Source organism: Pantherophis guttatus, chromosome 7 (assembly GCF_059756535.1).
Source record: "Pantherophis guttatus breed Tessera chromosome 7, ASM5975653v1, whole genome shotgun sequence".
Classification (NCBI taxonomy): domain Eukaryota; kingdom Metazoa; phylum Chordata; class Lepidosauria; order Squamata; family Colubridae; genus Pantherophis; species Pantherophis guttatus.
Genome location: NC_142069.1, coordinates 62,588,173 through 62,611,240, shown reverse-complemented (window position 1 = coordinate 62,611,240; position 23,068 = coordinate 62,588,173). Strand labels below are relative to the sequence as shown.

Sequence of the window (23,068 nt, the reverse complement as noted above, 5' to 3'; positions counted from 1 at the left end):
TCCAGATTTGAGGGCTGCCACAAAGAAGAGGGGGTCAAATTATTCTCCAAAGCACCAGAAGGCAGGACAAGAAATAATGGTTGGAAACTAATCAGAGAGAGAAGCAACCTGGAATTAAGGAGAAAGTTCCTAACAGTGAGGACAATTAACCAGTGGAACAGCTTGCCTCCAGAAATTGTGGGCACACCATCACTTGAGGTTTTTAAGAAGAGACTGCATAGTCCCTTGTCTGAGATGGTATAAATTCTCCTGCTTGAGCAGGAGGCTGGACTAGAAGACCTCCAAGGTCCCTTCAAGCTTTATTCCTTATTCTATTCTATTCTATTCTATTCTATTCTATTCTATTCTATTCTATTCTATTCTATTCTATTTACATCAAATGTACATTATAATTGTCATTTTTTTGGCACAATAGAAATCTGATTTGTCTGCAAAGTTTCTTCCACTTCATTGAAATTTTCCAAGAAATTTTGTTCAATCTACTTTTAAATTTTAATTTAAAAAGCTACTTCTTATATTTTAAAGAAATGGAAGCAATGAAACATAAGTCAAAATCCAGTCTAAATAAACTTGTGTATTATGTATTGATAAAACACTACCATAAAAAGTAAAAATTCTGGGGGCGGCATGGCCAGCGTCGCGGCAATACCACAGACTCTTTGAGGCTCTCAAAGATCTGTCGATATCTCCAGTGTCCGAGGGTCCTCTGTGACCTAAGTCATCCTGAAGGGACCACAAACAATAGGAGCATGTACCGGTGAACACAGGAAGATCGCAAACTCCCTGGGGAGACTGGAAGCAGCTCCTCAAATCAGGCAGCACAGAAAGCAACCCAGAAGTCGCTAGAAAGCTGGGGCAGCTGCAACAAAAGAAAAAATAAAGAGACAGCCTGTGACGTTGAGGTGAGACTGATTTAACTTTATTCGTTTTTGAGAGTTTATCTTTAATCCACCTGAAAGACCTATAGGGTGGAGAAGATTGGCTAAGAGTGAGGAGCGGGAGTGGGTGTGTACTCGCACCCAGATCTGGTAATTTGGCGGCGAGGAAAGTGCAGTTAGAATCCTGTTTGTTTTTTACCAGATTTTTATTGGAAAAAAAGAAGACTTGGGGACTTTAAATTCTTTTTAAAAAAATTGGATAATAAGACTTTGGATTAATTGAATGGAAGATACATTTTTTATGAATGAAATGTTACAGACAGTGATTGCTAAAAGGAAACTCTGAAACAATAAGCAATAAACTTTAAAGAAATGAAAGTACTGAGTTAACATCAAAAGTTAACCTGAAATTTCTTTAATTCATTTTCTCTCTCTTTTTTCTCTCTCTTTTTTTTCTTTGCTTACTTTTCTTTGAATTCTTATTTTTTTATTTTTATTTCAAATTGTTATTTTTGGAAACAGTTGGATTACCTTCTTTTTTCTCTTTTTTCTTCTTATTTAATTTTTACTGTTTTTTCTCTCCCCTTTTTCTTGTTTTTATATATGGGAAATTTGGAGTTCTTACATTTCTGGAGGGTGGGGGTTATTTGAGAATCTTTTTTAAATTTTGTTTTATCTTTGCTAATTCAACCATTGGGTGAATTAGATATTTGGATTACAATTAAACCACAAGTGGATTACAAATTATTGGGGGAAAGTGGAAATGAAGAAATTTACAGCTCACTTACATCCAACATCAAGTCCCTCAGCGGCAGAAGCGCAGAAAACTTCAGAGATGATGGAATTAAGAATTTTTATGCAATCGCTTCATGATGATATAAAACAGGAACTAAAAGAAATGAAAGAAATGATGGGGGAAAAGGAGGAGAGAATTCAGAAAGTAGAAGAAAAAGCAGAAATGACAGAGAAAAAAGTCGAGGAATTAGAAGAAAAATTGGTTCTAACAGATAAATCACAAGAAAAAACAATTATCTTGTTGGAAATGGAGCACTCTGAATTCTACCTAAAATTTCAAAACAGAGGAAGAAAAAGGAGAAAATTTACCTGCGGTAATTGCAGAGATTTTGGCCAAAGTTTTGTAACAATCCAAGGAAAAGATTCTAAATGAGATTGATGAAACGTTTAGAGCAGAGGGCCTCAAACATTTTGAACAGGGAGCCACTTCAGGGTCCCTCAGACTGTTGGGGGGCCAGACTGGCTAGGTGGGTGTGGCTGGGCCCCCCATGTGACTGGGTGGACATGGCTTGGTGGCCATGTGACTGGGTGGGCATGGCTAGGTGGTGATGTGACTGGGTGGGTGTGGCTGGGTGGGCATGGCCAATTTAGCAGTCCATTTTGCCAATTTAGCAGTCCATTAAATAATACACAGAAATGAAACTTTAATTTGTTTTCCTCCTGGGAGTGTTTTATTTGCTTTTGTTTGACTTTTCTTTTTACTACATCATTTTTTAAGTTGTTTATGAGTCTAGTGGTCCACTTCAGAAAACTCAGTTTTGCAGCAATTTTTCTCAGCCCCAAGGAGGTTACAATCGACATTCATCCATCTCTCTCTCTCCCTCTCCCTCCCTCTCTCCTAAAAGAGCAAATGGGGGTAGGGAAGACAAACCTTGCTGAATCCCATTCCATTCCATTCGCTCTCTCCCTCCCATCTCTCTGTCAGGAAAGAGACGGCTCCTACAAGAGCAAATGGGGGTGAAAAAGAGAAACTTTGCTCCATTCCATTCCATTCCATTCCATTCCATTCCATTCCATTCCATTCGCTCTCTCCCTCCCATCTCTGTCAGGAAAGAGATGGCTCCTACAAGAGCAAATGGGAGTGAGTAAGAGAAACTTAGCTCCATTCCGTTCCATTCCATTTCATTCCATTCCATCTCTCTGTCAGGAAAGAAACATCTCCTACAAGAGCAAATGGGGGGTGGGGAAGAGAAACCTTATTCCATTCCATTCCATTCCATTCCATTCAGTGGTGGGATTCAATTTTTTTAACAACCGGTTCTGTGGGCGTGACTTTGTTGGGGGTGTGGCTTGGTGGTCATGTGACCAGGCGGGGCATAGATAGCTGGTCATGTGACTGGGTGGGCATGGCTATGTGCATATGGACTACTCAGAGGGCTGAAAAAAGTCATTTCTGACTGGTCCTCACATTTTTGACCAGGCCTCACACATATTTATTTATTTATTTATTATTTATTAATTAAATTTCTATACCGCCCTTCTCCAAATAGGACTCAGGGCGATGCACAGCCTAAGTAAAAACAGAGCATACAAAATTTAAAAAACAGTATTAAAATAATTAAATATTTTGGCCGTAAAGTAAAACAACCCCCAATTTAAAATCAATTTAAAATTTAGCTCAAGCCAGCCCAGCTAGTTGAAATAAATAGGTTTTCAGGGCCCGACGAAAAATCCGGAGGTCTGTTATTATACGTAACTCTGGGGGAAGGTTGTTCCAGAGGGTGGGCGCCGTCACAGAGAAGGCTCTCCCCCTGGGGGTCGCCAGCCGACATTGTCTGGCGGACGGCACCCTGAGGAGGCCCACTCTGTGCGAGCGTACTGGCTGGTGGGAGGCTATTGGTGGCAGAAGGCGGTCTCGTAAGTACCCCGGCCCTAAGCCATGGAGCGCTTTAAAGTTGGTCACCAACACCTTGAAGCGCACCCGGAAGACCACCGGGAGCCAGTGCAGCTCGCGCAGGAGAGGTGTCACATGGGAGCGCCTCGTCGCCCCCATAATCCCCCACACGGCCGCGTTCTGGACCAGCTGGAGCCTCCGGGTGCACCCCAGGGGGAGCCCCATGTAGAGAGCGTTGCAGTAGTCCAGGCGGGAAGTGACTAGTGCCTGAGTGACTGTGCGTAGAGAGTCCCGATCTAGAAAGGGGCGCAACTGGCGTATCAGGCGAACCTGATAAAAAGCCCCCCTGGCCACGGCCATCAAATGATCTTCTAGAGACAGCCGTGCATCCAGGAGGACACCCAAGTTGCGAGCCCTCTCCATGGGGGCGAGTGATTCGCCCCCAATAGCCAGCGATGGCGTCAGCTGGCTATATCGGGACGCTGGAAGCCACAGCCACTCGGTCTTGGAGGGGTTGAGTCGGAGCCTGTTTCTCCCCATCCAGGCCCGCATGGCCTCCAGGCACTGGGACATCACTTCAAGGGCATCGTTGGGGTGGCCTGGGGTGGAGATGTACAGCTGGGTACTGATGGAACTCCACCCCGAAGCCACGGATGATCTCACCCAGCGGCTTTACATAAATGTTGAACAGAAGGGGCGAGAGGACCGACCCTTGTGGCACCCCACAAGCAAGGTGCCTCGGGGTCGACCGCTGCCCCCCCGTCAACACAGATTGCAACCGGTCAGAGAGGTAGGAGGAGAACCACCGCAGAACGGTGCCATCCTCACATTTATGCCCGTTGCAGCATTCTTAATAACTGTGTCACTCATTTCACAACTACTTCTCTTCACCACAGTGACAATATAGGGCACAAAACGTAAAATGTGAGGACAGTCGTAAGTGCAAGGACTGGTCAAAAGGGCGAGGACCGGTCAAAAATAACTTTTTCAGCCTTCTGAGTAGTCCCTGTGCACATAGGGACTATCCAGAGGGCTGAAAAAAATGATTTCTGACAGGTCCTCACACTTTTGACCGGTCATCATTCATGCCAATTGCAGCACTTAATTAAATTAATTAAATAAAAATGACCTACTGGAGCAATCGGAGGCAGTCAGAGGTGGGTGTTCAGGCTGGCTGCAGAAGGTGATACAACTGGGGTAGGTAGGCCACTGCTCAATCTTAAACAGATGTAAACACTTAAACACAACCTTAAACCTGGGTGGGCATTGCCAACTCCATATCACTTACTCCCACCCAGGTTTTGTGGCTCCCAGTATTTTCTTTTAAACAAGTATCTCTGTGTGTCTCTTTCATCTCTCTCATCTTTCTTTCTCCTCCCCCTCTTTCTCTCCTTCATCTCTCTCTCCATCTCTCTTTCTCCTCTCCCGCCCGGGCGGTGGCAGTGGCAGCACACCTATTGCACCATCGGGTCACGATGGGTGGGCATGGCCAACCTTTTTTTTTTTAACTTTTAAAAGCATTTTTTCTACAACCTTAAGTGGTTGCAGAAAAAAATGCTTTTAGAAGCCTCTGCCAATCAGGCAGGTCAGCTGGGATTGCCAGAGGCTTTTAAAGGCATTTTTTTCCCTACAACCTCTTTGGCCGAAAAGCCAGCCATGCAAGGAGTGGGTGGAAGTGGTGGGGCGGGGGGCAGGGCAGGGGGCAGGGCAGAATCCCACCACTGCATGGGCCGGATACACTGTGTCAGCGGGCCGTGCCTGGCCCGCGGGCCATAGTTTGAGGACCCCTGGTTTAGAGTATATACCAGATAGGCAATAAGGAATAAATTACCAAGAGAAGTGCATGTAAGATTTACACAGAGGGTGGAGAAAACAGAGATACTACAAGCAGCAAGAATTACAGGACTGAAACATAAAGACAAAGAACTTGTGGTTTTAAGACAAATACCTAGAAGAGTTACAGATTGAGGAGAGAATATCAATTCTTAACAAAATTTTTGATATTCAAAGGAGTGAGTTTTAGATGGCTAATACTTGAAGGAATCATGGTGACATGGTAAGAACAAAGATACAGACTTGACTCGATAGAAAAAGCAAAATTATTCTATCAACAATTCTGTGGACCATTGGAAGAAGAGTTGGGAGCTGTAGGTGTGACAAAAGAAAGACGAAGAGAAGGATAAAGATGAAAAGGCAAAGGAGGAAAGAGTATTAAGAGAAGGGGCAAGATCTAAAGATCCAACGGAACAAAGAGAGACAAGGGCGATGAAATTAAAAACTAGTAACAAGTAGAACATGGAAGAAGAAATTAAAGCAATATCTCTAAATGTAAATGGATTGAATGCGGCGATAAAAAGAAATAGAACATTGACTAAATTAAGCAGTTTGAAGATGGACATTAGTACCTTGGTAGTACAGTGGTTTAATGCACCCTGTTATTAACACAGCTGCCTGCAATTTCTGCAGGTTTGAATCTTACCAGGCTCAAGGTTGACTCAGCCTTCCATCCTTTCTAAGGTAGGTTAAATGAGGACCCAGTTTGTGGGGGCAATAAGCTGACTTTGTATAAATATACAAAAGTATGAAGGCTATTGCTTAACACATTGTAAGCTGCCCTGAGTCTCCGGAGAAGGGTGGCATATAAATCAAATTATATATATATATATATATATATATATATATATATATATATATATATATATATATATATGTGTGTGTGTGTGTGTGTGTGTGTGTGTGTGTGTGTGTGTGTGTGTGTTTACAAGAAGTACATATAAGAAAACAACATTTAAAATTATTACAATATCCAAAACTAGGAGTTTTATTTACATCATTGATACAACAAAGTAAAAGAGGTGTGGTATTGTATATTAAAGAAAAATTAGAACCTAAATTAATTTTTGAAGATGAGGAAGGCAGGATCTTGAAGGTGGAAATAAAAATGAATTTTAAACAAATACTTCTGATAGCATTATATGCAACAAATGAAAAACAAGAATAATTTTATCGGAGATTACACAGGAAAATTATAGAATTGGACTATGAAAATGTATGTATAATGGGTGATTTCAGTGCTGTAACAGATGCAAATTTGTACTATAAAACAGCAAAGATAAATAAAAAATCTAGAAGAACATTGCCAAAATCCTTCTTTACAATGATAGAAGAATTAAGTATTCAAGACATCTGGAGACAAAAACACTTGAAAAAGAGTCAATATACCTTCTATTCAAATAGATATTTATTGTGGTCAAGGATAGATATGATATGGATGTCCACTGGACTTATAGACGCTGTGCAAGAAGTAAATATTGGCTCAAATATTTGGGCGGATCATAGCCCAATGACAATAACATGGAAGGGACAAAAGAAAAAGACAAGATGGACTTTGAATGCAACAACATTAAATGAAAAAGACTTTCAGAAATTTATGGAAAAAGAACTGGAATTTTTCTTTAAGATAAATAAAAAAGAGAATCACTCCAGAATGTATGGGATATGATGAAAATATTTATTAGAGGTCTGGCAATAATTATTTGGGAAAAAAGAATAAAAAGAAATGGCAGAAACAGGCAAGTCTGGAAGAAGAATATAAGAACTTGGAAAAAGAGTTCCAGAAAGACATTCAAAACAAAAAAAATTAAGAAATTGATGGAATTGAAAAAGCATGAAATAAAGGTAAATGAACAAGAATCATTAGCAATAAATTGAGAGCAACTAAGCAGAATTTCTTTGAAAATGCAAATAAACCAGGAAGATGGTTAGCATATAAATTAAGAAAAGAGAAGGAGAAGAAAACTATAAAGTACTTACAAGATGGAGAAGGGAAATTACAATATAGAACTGAAGAAAAAAAGAAAGTAATTCAAGAATACTATGAAAAACTTTACTCTCAAGAGAAGATTTTGGAGGAAGAGATATAAAGCTATTTGGAAAAATCAGATCTAATCAAGATATCAGAACAATATAAGGGAATGCTAGAAGAAAGAATAACAATGATGGAATTAACAAAAGCAATAAAAAGACAAAAAAGTGGGAAAGCACCAGGACCGGACAGTTTACCAGCTGAGATGTACAAAACACTACAAGAAACAATTAGCAATGTAATGTTGGACTTATTTAATGATTTATTAATGAAGGCAAAAATGCCAGACTCATGGAAGGAGGCATATGTGACATTTATACCAAAACAGGATACAGATTTACAATTGGTAAAAAATTATAGACCGATTTCATTGCTAATGACTATAAGATCTTTGCTTCAATAATGGCAAATGGTTGAAAAAAACCGTTAAATGAATATATTCATATAGATCAAAATGGATTTTTACCAAAAAGACAAATTAGAGACAATATGAGAATGATCTTGAACACTTTAGAGTATTATGAGACCCATCCAGAAAAACAAATGGCGTTGATGTTTTTAGATGCATAAAATGCCTTTGATAACATGAATTGGCATTTTATGATAAACCAATTACAGAGAATGAATTTTGGGGAGAGATTTATAAATACTATAAAAACAATATATGACAGACAATTTGCCAAGATAATGATGAATGGAGAAATGACAGAAAAGTTGAATATAATGAAAGGTACCAGACAAGGATGTCCTCTTTCACTATTGCTGTTTATTTTGACTTTAGAAGTTTTAAAAAGAAATATTAGATGAAATGAAGAGATAAAAGGGATGACAATAAAAAAAGAGGAGTATAAATTGCAAACTTTTGCAGATGATTTGGTATTCATTATGGAGGAACCGCAAACAACAGGCTCCAAATTACTAGAACAGATAGAAGGATATGGAAAAGTTTCTGGTTTTAAAATAAATAAAGATAAAACAAAAATTTTGGTGAAAAATATAACAGAAAAACAAAAAAGAGAGATAAAAGAAAACTTAGACATACAAGTGGTGAAAAAAGTTAAATATCTTGGAGTATTCTTAACTTCAAGATGCATAACAATAACAATAAAATAACATAACAATAAAAGGGACGGATTGCATTGATAAAGATGAATATACTACCAAGATTACTATTCTTATTTCAAACAGTACCGATAAAAATTGAAAAGGCTTACTTTCAATATCTTAATAAGATAATAAGGAAATTCATATGGCAAGGGAAAAAAGCAAGAATAAGTATAAAAATGCTGCAAGATATGAGACTACGAGGTGGATTTGGCCTACCAAATTGGGAACTATATTATCAGGCAACCACATTGACATGGCTGAAGGAATGGGTTGAATTAAGAAATACAAGGTTGTTAACATTCGAAGGTAATGACTTACAACTGGGATGGCATGCTTTTTTGTGGTATGGTAGAAATAAGATACATACATACTTTCATAGACATTATATAGGAAATGCATTGTTACTGGTATGGGAGACGGTTAGAGATAAATATTATGTGAAAATACCAACATGGCTGGCAACAATGGAAGCTTTAATACACCCAAATGTTTTTAATTATGGAAATATTGTTAGATATAAGGATTTACTAATGGATAAGGGCACTAGTGGGATTCAAGTAATTTAACAACTGGTTCTCTGCTCTAATGGTTACTTCCAACAACCAGTTTGCCAAACTGCTCAGAAAGTTAACAACCGGTTCTCCCGAAGAGGTGCGAACTGAATCCCACCACTGGATAAGGGGGAATTGAAAGGGAAACGAGAATTAGAAGAACAGGGGATTGAGACAGATTGGTATATGTATATGCAGATACAAACAAGATATGAAAAAGATGCTAAACTATATGGTTTTCATATGGAAAAGACTGAGTTGGATAGGATACTCACAGGAACAGAGGAAAAATTAATTTTAAAAATTTATAAATTCTTACTTAGCATTGAATTGGAGGAGGAGCAAGTAAAAGAAACAATGATAGCTTGGGCAAGAAATTTTGGATATTCAATTGATCTTGAAAAATGGCAAAACTATGGGAAAGGAATTATAAATTAACGATGTCCACTGCGTATAAGGAAAATCAATATAAAATGTTTTATAGATGGCATATGCCACCTGAGAAATTACCAAAAATGTTTAAAGATAAATCAGCCAAATGTTGGAAATGTCATCAATTACCAGGATCATATTATCATATGTGGTGGACGTGTCCGGAAGCCAAAAATTATTGAAATAAAATTAAGACTCGGTTGGAAGAAATGACACAGCAACGTATTGAATTTAAACCAGGGCTGTTCCTATTGGGTATCCTCTCTGAAAAAAATAGTAAGGAAAATATTTATTTGATTGTACATTTAATAACAGCTACAAGGATTATTTATGCACAAAAGTGGAAAGCAGAGAAAATACCTTCGGAAGAAGAAGTAATAGCAAAAATTTTAGATTGTATAGAAATTAACAGATTAACTCTGATGATCAAGGATAGAGAAAAGTCAGAATATTTTAAGATATGGAATCATTTTTATTATTTGGTTGGAAAAGAGATATAAATGATTAATTTCATATCTGTATAAAAATGTGAAGAGTAGAATATTATTTTAGTGATGAATTGGCACAATGGACTTGATAAGGATCAAGATAGAAGAAATAACATACTCATAGAAGAAGAAGAAGAATTTGGGAAGATAACACCAAAATGTCACAGGGAAGGAATAACTGATGAATTAAATGTTTGTTTGTCTAAAAAATAAAAAACTTTTTATAAAAAAAGTAAAAATTCTTTTATAAAGAACAGAATACTTCCTTGGTATATGTAAAAAAATAACATCATAATTTCATTGGCTGTTTTCACTCAAAGCCTCCTTGACCTGTGTGCTTTCTTTATCCATTGTTAGGATCCCCTCATAAAATGCCCAGATTTTTTTTCTCTTGCTCCCTATATATAGTCATTAACCAATTAGTTTATTTCCCTCCATAATCTTTTCCAAAGTATGATTTTCACTATTATCAAAATAATAGTGGAAGAACTGAGACAGGCTGTAATGTTGTGGTAACATGCAGACAAGAACACATATGTATACTTGTCCTTTGTGTTCTGATCAGTGTACACTTGAGGACCTCATCGCAATACAAAGAATACAATTAATGTTGCTAGTTTCTGGGCTTAAAGATCTGTTTAACTTGTACATATTTTAATCTTGTATTTTATATTTTAAATTTTATGTTGTATAGCATGCCTTATTTTAATTATGATACTTCTGACACAAATAAACAAACAATCAAAATTCAATTCTTTTCCATTTGCCTCAAAGTTTGGTCTATAATCTACTCATCTGTTACCTAGACATCAGTTAAGATATACACATTTTTGCATGACATCTTGAGCTACTTGCAACATGGCATTCTCAATATTAAATTGTTTTGTAGATTGGTTTGAATGATTTTAGCATCATCTGAGTGCTAATTTGTTGGAATCACTCAAGATTCCAAAACTTGTCCTTCCCCAGTTCAGAACTCTTGGTAGGATTTGCCTCTAATATTTAATTCAGATGCAATTTTCTTCCTCTTTCAGAAAGAAGAATTAAAAAATGGTGTGCCTATTAGCATATTAGGAAGTGTTGTTGGTGAGATGGGATGGAATGTCTCCATTATGTGAATCTCTGAATTTAATTTTTCTGCAAATATTCTGTTTTTTTTTTTAAGCTATAGATTCTCTGAAGCATTATATTTTCTCATTCTTTGCAATATAAGTGCAGAGTTCCATTTTTATTAATGAACATTTTGGAATGGGGAATTATTTGTGGAGAAGTTGTCCACCACCACCCCGCTACCCCACCAATCAACACAAGTTGGATGTGGCTATTGTTGAAATTGAGAATCTAGCCATGAAGGAAGGTTGGTGATTCTTGAAGACCTAGAAAATATGTAAGAAACTTCCAGTTCATAAAAGAGAAAGTACATATATTACAATGCTGAAAAGAAACAATAATGAAAATATAAAATTTTCAAATAATATATGTCCTAAGATTATTATTTTTTCTTTGAAAGAATTCCAGTCTTGGTGCTTTACTATAACTATATTGCTATATTACAGTTAACAGTAAAATTATACAGATAGTCATCGACTTATGACCAGAATTGAAGCCAAAATTTCTCTTGCTAAGTTAACCATTTGTTATGTGAATTTTGTCCCATTTTATGACTTTTCTTGCTGCAATTGTTAAGTGAATTATTGCAGTTGGTAAGTGTTAGATCGGGAGAGTGAGGAACCAGGAGCCAGGTCGAAGTGAACAACAACTCTTTAATATACAGTGAGAATCCAGCAAATGTATAGTAGAACAGCTCTCCTTATATAGCGTCTTGCCCAGGGTGCTAGCCAATAATCATCGAGCTTTTTCCCCGCTTAATTTTCCCTCCAAAATTAGATACATAACACTCCTCCCCTCCCAGAAGACACTTAGGCAACTATTTACATACATAATCACGCAGGTGACTAGGGCATTCCCTGATTCTAGTTGACCTGCGCAATTCAGTCTGAGGCAGGGATTTGGGCTAGTCGGAGGGACTCTTTGTCTCTCCCAGCCCAGCCAATGGAACCTCCTGGATTTTTTAATGGGCGTTGCACTCTTCAGATGGACCTGGCTTCTCAAGAGGGTGGCGCTGGACACCGAAGTCATCAAGTAAGTCCTCCGGCCACTTCGGGTTTGAGTTAGCTGTTGGAGGAATGGTTGGAGAGTCAGGGACTGGTTTGTCTGTTTGGTAGTTTGGCTCAGTGGGCATTGTTTGGTCCAGGCATTTCCTTAACTGTCTATATGTCTGCACCATACCCTTCCATTACTAACTTCGACAATATAAGACCTGGGCCCGGTAATATCAGAGATCTGCCCAGCCACCCAGAGGGGACTGTCTGCATAATTTCTTGTGAACACCAGGGACCCGATGGAGAAGCTTCTAGCTTTACTCTCAGCTTCCATGTACCCATCAGGGGAGTAATTGGGGTGCAGCCTATCTAGGTTGCAGTGAAGTCTCCAGCCCATTAAGAGCTCAGCCGGACTTCGTCCCATCACCATGCATTGGGTTATATGTTGGGCTGCCAGGAAAGTATCAATCCTGGCCTGCCAATCTTCCGGCCCGAGTCTGGCCAATGCCTCTTTGGCCGATCTCACAAATCTTTCCCCCCTACACAATCGAACTGCATAGCCGTGAGTTGAGGCCCATTGTTGGACACCAGTGTGTCTGTTAGCCCATGTGTGGTGAATAGTTTCCAGAGCACTTTAATTACAGCTTCCACAGTGGTGGGGTACATTAATATTATCTCCAGCCACTTAGAATAAGCATCCACCGCTATAAGAAAAGTTTGACCATGGAATGGGCCTGCAAAATCAATATGAATACATGACCAGGGTCCCCAGGGTATTTCCCATTCTTTAGTTGGGGCCGTTGGGGGAGCAGGGCGAGACTCCTGACAGGGGGTATACTTGGCCACCCATTCGGCAATGCTGTCGTCCATGTTGGACCACCATATGTAGCTCCTTGCCAACCCCTTCATCCTCACAATTCCTGGGTGCCCAACATGCAATATGGCCAACATTTGTTCCCGTAGACATATCGGCACAACCACCCGGTCACCCCAAAGCAAGCAATTCCTTGAGTAGACAGCTCATGCTGTTTGCAGATAAACGGTTTAAATTCCCTGCCCACCCCCTATGCACCCAGCCAATAACAGTTCACAGCACAGAGTCTTTAGCAGAGGCCCTTGCAACTTCAGCAGAAGTGAGAGGCTCAGAGTCCATAGAGTCAATAAGCAGAACAGGAATGCCAGGAGTCAGGTCTTCCAGCAAATCTGGCAGCGGGCACCTGCTGAAGGCATCGGCATGCCCAAGGCTCTGACCTGGGTGATGGACGAGGCGATAGGAGTAGGCAGCCAAAAAAATAGCCCACCTAGTCAGACAGGAGGACATGGCTGCCGGAGTGGGGCGATCTCCAGCCAAAAGTCCTAGCAGGGGTCGGTGATCAGTAACGAGCTCAAAAGTCCTTCCGAACAGGTATTTGCAAAACTTTTTAACCCCTGCAACAGCTGCCAGGGCCTCCCTGTCCAGCTGGCTGTAATTTTGCTCAGCGCTGAACAGGGTGCAGGAGAAATAGGCGATGGGAGCTTCTAGTCTGTTCGGCAGTCAATGACTCAACACAGCCCCCACGCCAAAAGGGAATGCATCGCAGACTAAGACAAGGGGAATCAATTCATTATAATGGATAATGAGGCTGTCAGCAGATAGAAGTCCTTTGACAGCTGCAAATGCCTCGGCTTCCGCCTTACCCCAAACCCACAGGGATTTTTTCGCTAACAATTTATGGAGCGGTTCAGTCACTGTGGTTTTGTCCTTTAAGAAAATTGAATAGAAGTTTAAAAGTCCCAGGAACGCCTGTAGCTCCACCTTGTTCTTTGGAGTTGGCGGGTTGTGGATAGCTCTTATTTTACTTAAGTGGGGTGGGGTGAATGCCTGTCCCATCTACCTTGTATCCAAAAAATTCAACAGCTGTTGTGACTCCGACCCCCGAGCCTGTCTTATCGGAGGGAGAAGACTCTGAAGGTGAAGGAGAGGAGTTGGCCAGGCCTCCCTCTCCAGGACCCTCCTCTCTGGCAATACCTCAGGTGTTTCCCGAAGGAGAAGAGATTGGCCAGGAGCCAGGTATCTCCGAACAGTCGCAGTCAGACAGTGATGGAGATAAGTCTTGGCTGGATCCATGCCAGCGTCGGAGAGACAAGCACACACAGCAGAAAAGGTGGCGTGCCAGAGATTAAGCTGAGTCACTGGACCACACCCCACAGGGGATAAAAGGGGGTGTGGTGGCCATTCAGGCTCTGTGACGGACAAAACTAAACAACTAGCAAGTCGCATTGTATCTCTGAAACTACGTTATCTGCCTGCTTTGGATTTAATACAGACTGGACTTGACAATTCTGTGGCTTTGTGTATTTGTTTTGGTTTATCTGACAGAGGAGGAACACCTCCCTCTGTGAGTAAAGTTCTTGGCAAGCAGCTACTGGGTTGCTGCCAATCCTGTTATCAAAGGAATTTATTGTCTGCAAGTTTTATTTAACTCCTGGCTGACTGTTTGTGTGCGTGTGTGAGACAGGGACAGAACAACAGCAGGCACTGCTATTTGACATTTGTCTCACTTAACTCTCAGTCCCGCGTTTTGAAAAATAGTCAGCACCTTCCTTAAATGGTCCCCTAGTTGTTGCTCATCTGCTGCTGTGACAAGGACGTCATCAAAATAGGGGACGACCACCGGAAGTCCTTGCAGCAGATGCTTCATCACACTTTGGAATAGCCCGGGGCCTATGCTAACCCCGAACTGTAGTCTTGTGCATTTGAAGGCACCTCTATGTGTTACTATAGTCTGTGCTTCTGCGGTAGCACCATCTACCGGCAGTTGCTGGTACGCCTGAGCAAGGTCGAGTTTAACGAAAACCTTGCTGGGGCCCAAGGAATGTAGTAGGTGCTGCACAATTGGGACAGGATAGGCACTTTGTTGGAGTGCTTTGTTTAGGCTGCACTTATAGTTGGCACAAATCTGCACTGACCCATCAGACTTGAGTGGTGTGACTATCAGTGTTTCCCATTTTGCATGGTCAACCGGTATTAGGATGCCCTGCCAAATGAGCTTATCCAGCTCCTGATCTATTTTAGGCTTGAGCGCAAAGGGCATTCTCCTTGCCTTCATTCTTATGGGGGCTACATTAGGGTGCAAGTTAAAAGAAATAGGGGTCCCAACATACTTGCCAAGACGGTTGTCAAAAACATCCTGGAATTCGCGTAGTAGGTCGTCCGTCAAGCTGCTTCTGGTAGAGTGAATTCCAGTGACCCCCATGCCCAGGGCTTTGAACCAGTCGAGGCCTAGGAGACTCGGTAGATGTCTGCTGACCACTGTGATGGGCAGCCGCTTGTCAAACTGGCCGAATTTCACCTGGAATGTCCCACAGCCTTCAACGGGAATGCGATTTCCTTGGTAGTCATTTAGCCTTAGGCGCTGGTGCTTCAGCTGGTTTTTTTTGATATTCGGGATTGCTGCTTTAAGCTTGGCCCATGACATGATAGTGATGGACGAGCCAGTGTCTATTTCCATTTGACATGGAGATCCCTCAATTTTGACAGTTACATGCAGCTTTTTCTCTGGGGACGTGATAGCTTGGCCGATTCTGGTCTGAAATGTCTCGGGTGTTTTGGAATAGGCGCATTTTTGCTGGATGTTTCTGTCCTTCTTTTGCAGCCGCTACTGGCTGGCTTGATTGGCGAGTGCTCTTTGTTTGTGACTGGACAGCTGATTTGCCCTGTACATCCGCACCAAATGTGCCTTTTTGTCACAGATCCTGCAAATGGCATCTTTGAACTGGCATGTCTGCCTCTGGTGGAATCCCTCACAACTAGCACAACTCTCTTTCCAGCCATCATCATCGTGTTTATTTCTGTCCGCTTTGAAAACGTCCTCATCGCCCTCTTCCTCGCTATCAGTCAGGGCCGATTCTCTGTGGACAGGAGTAGGCTTTTGTGCCATCTGGGGTGACACTGGTCGCTGCAGGGTCTCTGCTGCCTTGTTGGATGATTCGTGCGCTCTGGCTTCATCTAGGGCAATGTGAAGGGTAAGGTTTGTCTTGGCCAACAGTCGTCTCTGGAGGCGAATATCTCTAATGCCACAGATTAGTTGCTCTAGAAGTACATCATTGAGGTCTCGGTACTCACAGTGCGTGGCGGCCTTACGCAGCACTTCCATGTATGCATTTATCGGCTCTCCATCCCTCTGTAGTCTTTGCCGGAACTCATAGCGCTGAACAAATTTGGACGGTACCGGGGCATAGTGTGTCCTCAACGTGGTCTGCAAGACCTGCCATGGCACAGACTGCACCGGTGTTGGCTCCGACAGTGACTCGGCCATGTCAAACACTTCGGGGCCGCAGTGGCTCAAAAAGAGGGCACGCTTCCGATTGTCGGACAGCCCTTGCAGGTCATTTGCTACAAGGAAGCATTCAAACCGCATCATGTACGATCCCCACTTCTCTTTCGCGGGGTCGAATGGCCTTGGCGGTGCGAAGGCAGACATCATTCTGTTGTGCTTGGTTTGTGCAGACTTTCCCACCTGGCTCGATTCGGTTGTCAGCTCTTTTTGGGCAACCTGTCTACCTCAATCCCATCTTCATCACCAGTGTTAGATCGGGCGAGTGAGGAGACAGGAGTCACGTCGAAGTGAACAACAACTCTTTAATATACAGTGAGAATCCAGCAAATGTACAGTAGAACACCCTGAGGTCAAGACGCCTTATATAGCGTCTTGCCCAGGGTGCTAGCCAATAATCATCGAGCTTTTTCCCGCTTAATTTTCCCTCCAAAATTAGATACATAACAGTAAGTTAGTAACATGGTTGTTAAATGAATCTAGCTTTCCCATTGACTTTGCTTGTCAGAAGGTCTCAAAAATGCATCACAGGACCCTGGGACACTACAACTGATACAAATATGAGTCAATTGCCAAGCATCTAAATTTTGATCACGTGACTATGGAGAAAAATGGTCATTAGTCACTTTTTTCAGGGCTGTTGTAAATTTGATTGGTCACTAAATTAATTGTTGTAAGTCGAGGACTACCTGTAGTTTATATTTGTTGTGGTTGCTCATTTCTCTTCATCTAAGGCAGGGGTGTCAAACTCTAGGCCTGCAGGTCGCATCCAGTCCATGGGGCCGGCCTGGAAATATCAAAGGAGTGGCCTACGGTGCCTCACCCGGCCAAAATGGGCCATGGGGGGGCCACGTGCAGCCCCTGCATGGCCCATTTTCAGCCTTCCCGGCCTCCTGTGCAGGGCCTCTGCACAGCCTGTTTTTGGCTGGCAGAGTGCTGCTGGAGGCTGGGGAGGCTGAAACGGGCCATGCAGAGCGATTTCAGCCAGCAGTGTGCTACAGGAGGACTGGATTGGACTTGATTACAGTTATGTGGCCTCAAATGCCTGATCTGGATAGAAAACAAGCAAAATCCTATGTTAATACTACAGTTTAATGCCAGATTTTACATACATTGGGTTCATTTAATTTACAATCAACTATCTATAATTGACAGCCATTTCTATTTACTATCCTGGAAATTTACCTCTGCGGTTAGATCTTGTATTATCATGATATTTATGCTATTGTATTTTTATTATTAGTTGAATAATAAAAATACAATTGTATAAATAGCTTTTCTGCCTGAAAGAGCAATTTATTATTAAATAATATGGTATAAATTTAGAAATAAAAAGTTTAGTGGAGTATGGAGAATAAGTAATAAATATTTGCCAGTAAAATCTGGTAGAAGAGATAGGAAAATGGTTATAGTAAAGAACTGTGGAAAGAAAGAAGGGAAAAAATGCATCTTGATCCTGTGTCAAACACCCACCATGGCCATGCCCACCCCGGACATGCCCACCATGCCCACACTTACACCCCCGGCCACCCACCCACCCACCCACCCACCCACACACACACACATGGCCCTCCGATTTCAAACACAACCCTGATGTGGCCCTCAATGAAATCGAATTTGATACCCCTGATCTAAGGAGAATGCTGGTAGGGTGAGCTGTGTCAGCCTCCGCCTTTGGCTGCCATAGTAACAGGAGGGGGGAGAGCTAGGTAACATGGGGAGGGAAGCATGCTGGAGGAAAACGAAACTGATAGTTAAGCCACCAGACTGTATCTTTGAAGCTGCCATCGAACCAATGGTTGGGGCATTCCTGATTGATGACGCTGCCAGACGTGTGCTTCCACATGATCCCTGGGAGATCTTTGGATTGGATGATTTATAGTTGACAGTGGGAGGGGATGTTTTCTCTATGCAATTTTCGCACTTATTGCCTTAGATTCTGCTTTCCTTTGGTTGCATTCACTTCATCTTCTAGTAAAAGTACCTTTCTCTATAAACAATGGAGTTTGGGTCATTCTTTCCTGGACTTTGAAGGAAGCACACCTGATAAGCTGTGTCTAAAAGGTACTGTTCCTCTAGAAACAGCTATAGAATAAAACAGCTTTAGGAGATCAAAGCAAAGAAGCAATGTTTTGTGTGTATTTTTGTAACAATGGAGACGTTGAAATTACCTTTGTTTTAAGATGCATTTATTATTGCTGATTATAATGCAGTTATTAACTATACAGTTAATGTAAGACATTTTTTAAAAAGTAGACTTGACCTCATTTGACTTTCCAGACATTCTATCAGTTAAATGGTTTGTAAGATGCTTAATTACCAAATAGTGTGGTCATTATTCATCTCATTATTTGATGTATAACATCAAATAAATAGCCTCCCTGGAATGCACTGTTTTTCAGAGATCAATAGATACAGTAAAAGTATAAAGGAGAGCTTTAAACATTCATACAAGGGAAAAGAAAATCCTGGTCAGTGGTTTATACAGATATGTGTTGTCAGGATAAAGTAATGTTTTTTACTTCTAAGCAACACACAATATTTTTATTGGTTTTAGATTTTTTTGCATAATTTTAAAATGATTTTGTTGATAGTTTTCATCATAGTATTTTTATAATTTATTGTTTTGCATCCTAATATATCATATGAATTACACAAACAAATAGATGTATATGTATGTTTTTGTGTGTATTAGCTTTAATATTAAACATATCACACAAACCATGTGGTATAAAATTGTTCCCACTGTTCTCCATCCATGAGTGCTTGGTCTATCTTATCCACCAGCCTCTCATCAACATTTATTTTAGTGTGTGCAAGTAACACTTCATTCATACTTAGTGGGAGCACCCAGTTACCCTCTTACTTCAGCGTACTATGTCGACTCACATTCTGCATCTCTTTCCCATGAATATTTCTCTTTTAGTGTCTGGCATATTCTTCCTACCCCCAAATTTTATCCTTTCATATTTGGGGAAAAATAATGGAAAAGGAGTACAGATTGGTATGCCAACCACCTCCCTGGTTCGTTTGCGTGTTGGAAGTAGTTTGCCTTATATATCTTAAAGTAATTGCGTATTTCCCTTGTTCTAATATGTTCAGCTTGTGTTTTGCCGCTATCCATTTTACCCTTATTTGTTCATCCCCTGGTTTTCCTTGCAATTTACTTTCCCAATTTTTAATTTCCTCTCGTATTTTATTATATTCTTTTTCTCTCTCTTTTCTCCATTTTGCATTATATGCTATTGTAAGGCCTCTTACATACGCCTTAGTTGTATTCCATAAGTTTTGTAGGGAGGTGTCTTGTTTTGTGTTTTCCTTGTAAAACAATTCTAACTCCTTTTCCATATAATTCTTATATTCTTTCTCTTTCATCAACTGTATATTCATTGTCCATCTGTTTTTCCTTTTCTGCTGCCCCTTCCACGTCATCATTATTGGGTTGTGATCCGCCCAATCGTTTGATAGAATTTCTACTGCTTCTATTTCCATCATTAATATACTGGATACCCATGCCATATCCAACCTAGACCAGGACTTATGTGGATTCGAATAATATGTAAAATTTCTAATTTCGGGATTATAAAATCTCCAGCTATCTATCATATTTAGTTCTTCCATCATATCTATAAAGGTTCTGGGCAATACATTTTTCTTATTTTTATTTTGCTGGACACATTTATAATCTTTTCTTGCATCTAAAATAGCATTGAAGTCTCCAATCAGACATACATTTTCCATTTTTTGATCCATAATTTTCTCGTGCACTTTTTTATAGAATCCTAATTGTTTACTGTTTATTGTTTATTATTATTATTGTTTATTGTTAGTATTGTTACTACTAACAATATATTTTTAAAATCAAGTTTTAGCTCTATCATCGCTATTCTACCTTCAGTATCCGCATATTTTATATTGCTATCTATTCCTTCCTTAACATATACCACTACTCCTTTTTTTTTTCTTCTGCCAATGATGAGTATGCTGTACCTAATTTCTTATATTGTATATATTTTATATCTTGTTTTCTTATGTGTACCTCCTGGAGGCACACTATATCTAATTTTTGTTTCACATTTTTTTAAAAAATTTGGTGTCGTTTGGATGGCAAGTTGAGTCCATTTACATTTACTGATAGAATTTTTAGAGTTCTTTCCATTTTTTACTGTCTTTCCTGTTGTTTCTTCTTTGTTTCTTCCTGTTCCTTTTTTTTTGCCTCTCGTTTGCATTCCTCCTTCCTCCTGCATCTCTCCTTCGTCTTCTTTTCCTCCTTGTGGAGGGGAGGGGTTTCACGTTCCCACCTCTGTTTTTCTTTAATATTCCTTCCTCCCTCTTCTTTACTACTATTTGTTGCCTTGCTGCCCGTCATTTGGTCGTATAGTCGTATATATCTAAAAGGTATATATCTCCTATTTAGCAATGTGGCCAGGAACCAATAGTCCTTTCGCAGATCTCTTATCCTTTTGGGAATTTGTTTCAGAGTAATTACAGGCATACAGACTGAGGAAGGAAAAGGAAAAAAAGACAATTCAGAAGCTACAAGATGATGAGGGAAGGATCCATCAGAGCCTAAAGAAAAAAAAGGAGATAGTAGTCCAATATTATCAAAAACTCTATGACAAGGACATAGTAACAACGGAGGAAATTGAACATTACCTAAAAGGAGAGGGAGTGCAAATACAAACAGAGGAAGAAAAAGAACTATTATTATTTATTATTATTATTATTATTATTATTATTATTATTATTATTATTATTAATCAAATTTCTATACCGCCCTACTCCCGAAGGACTCAGGGCGGTGAACAGCCAAGATAAAATACGGATAATACAAATATTAAAAATCCCTTAAAATTATTAAATATTTTGGCCGAAACACAGATTAAAACACCCAATTTATAAAATCACGAATTAAAAAATTTAAAAGAGGAGAGTTAGGCCAGGCCAGCCTGCTGAAATAGAAAAGTTTTGAGAGCACGGCGAAATGTGTGCAGGTCCAGGATCCTCCGTATCTCATTAGATAAGGAGATTACGATAGGGGAATTAAAAGAAGCTCTGAAGAAACAGAAAAATAATAAAACTCCGGGGACCGATGGTCTACCAACGGAGTTTTATAAAACATTTGGGGAATTATTAAATGGAATGCTATTAGAAATATACATGAAGTGCTGATGGAGGCAAAATTACCAAACACATGGAAAGAAGCGTATATCTCCCTAATACCAAAAGAGGGGGCAGATACCACATTAATAAAAAACTATAGGCCGATTTCTTTGTTGAATACCGATTACAAAATTTTCATGAGTATAATTGCCAATAGGTTGAAAAAAATATTACACAACAAAATACATCAGGACCAAAATGGTTTCTTGCCCACAAGACAGATAAGAAATAATTTAAGGATGGTAATGGATGTTTTGGAATATTACGAGGTGCATCCAGAGAGACAGGTGGCTCTGATCTTTCTGGATGCACAAAAAGTGTTCGATCAAGTAAATTGGCAATTTATGAAACAACAAATCAAAACTATGAATTTTGTAGAGAAATTTACTAAAATGATAACATCAATATATCAGAACCAAAAAGCATGTATTTTGATAAACGGAGATCCAACAAAATTTTTTGGAATAAATAAAGGAGTAAGGCAGGGATGCCCGCTATCACCCCTACTTTTTATTTTAACCTTGGAAAACCTGCTAGTTAGAATTAGGGCAAACAAAGAAATACAAGGATTAAAGATTAAGAGAGAGGAGTACAAGGTCCAAGCTTTTGCCGACGACCTGGTCTTCTTCATAGAAAACCCAACAGAAACAACTCTGAAATTACTAAAAGAGATTGGAAAATTTGGAAAAGTAGCAGGTCTAAAAGTCAACAAAGAAAAGACAAATATGATAACAAAAAATATGACAACAAAACAAGTAGAGAAATTAGTAAAAGATTCAGATTACAGGCAGTTAAAAAAGTGAAATATCTGGGGATACATCTGACGGCTAGAACTATAACAATAAAACAAGATAATTATGAACCTTTAGTCCAGAAAATAAAAGAGGATTTAGAGAAATGGGGGAAATTAAGACTATCTTTGTTGGGGAGGATAGCAGCAATAAAATCAAATATACTGCCAAGACTCCTTTATTTATTCCAAACAATTCCAATAAAATTGGACAAGAAATTCTTTGATAATTTGGATAAAATAACAACAAAATTTGTGTGGGAAGGGAAAAAATCAGGAATAAAACTAAATATATTACAATATATTTGTAATATATTGTAATAAAATTAGAGGCGGATTTGGTTTCCCGGCATGGCAAAAATATTATAAGGCTGCAAGCTTACTTTGGATCAAGGAATGGATAACTTTGGATAATCAAAGGTTGTTAAATTTGGAAGGACATGATCTGATGAAGGGATGGCATGCCTTTATTTGGAACACCGGGAATAAAATATATAAACACTTCAATAACCACACTATTAGGAAATCTCTAATTAATACATGGCAACAAATCCAACATAAACACTACATGAAAATCCCCGGCTGGCTATCGACAATAGAAGCAATAACCCACCCCAATATATTATCAAAACAAAAAATATTAAGATATAGAGAAATACTAGATAGACAGGGGAAACTGAAAACCAGAGAAGAATTAAAGGAACAAGGAATAGTAATAGACTGGTGGCCATACTCACAAATAAAGAT

At 39.7% G+C, this 23,068-nt stretch overlaps 1 protein-coding gene and 1 pseudogene across 1 annotated transcript in view; both read right to left on the bottom strand.

Moving 5' to 3' along the window:
* FOXP2 (forkhead box P2) overlaps positions 1–23,068 on the bottom strand; it is a 1,221,669-nt gene that overhangs the window by 818,129 nt on the left and 380,472 nt on the right. The window lies entirely within an intron of this gene.
* Positions 13,140–16,515, bottom strand: LOC148112892 (uncharacterized; annotated as a pseudogene).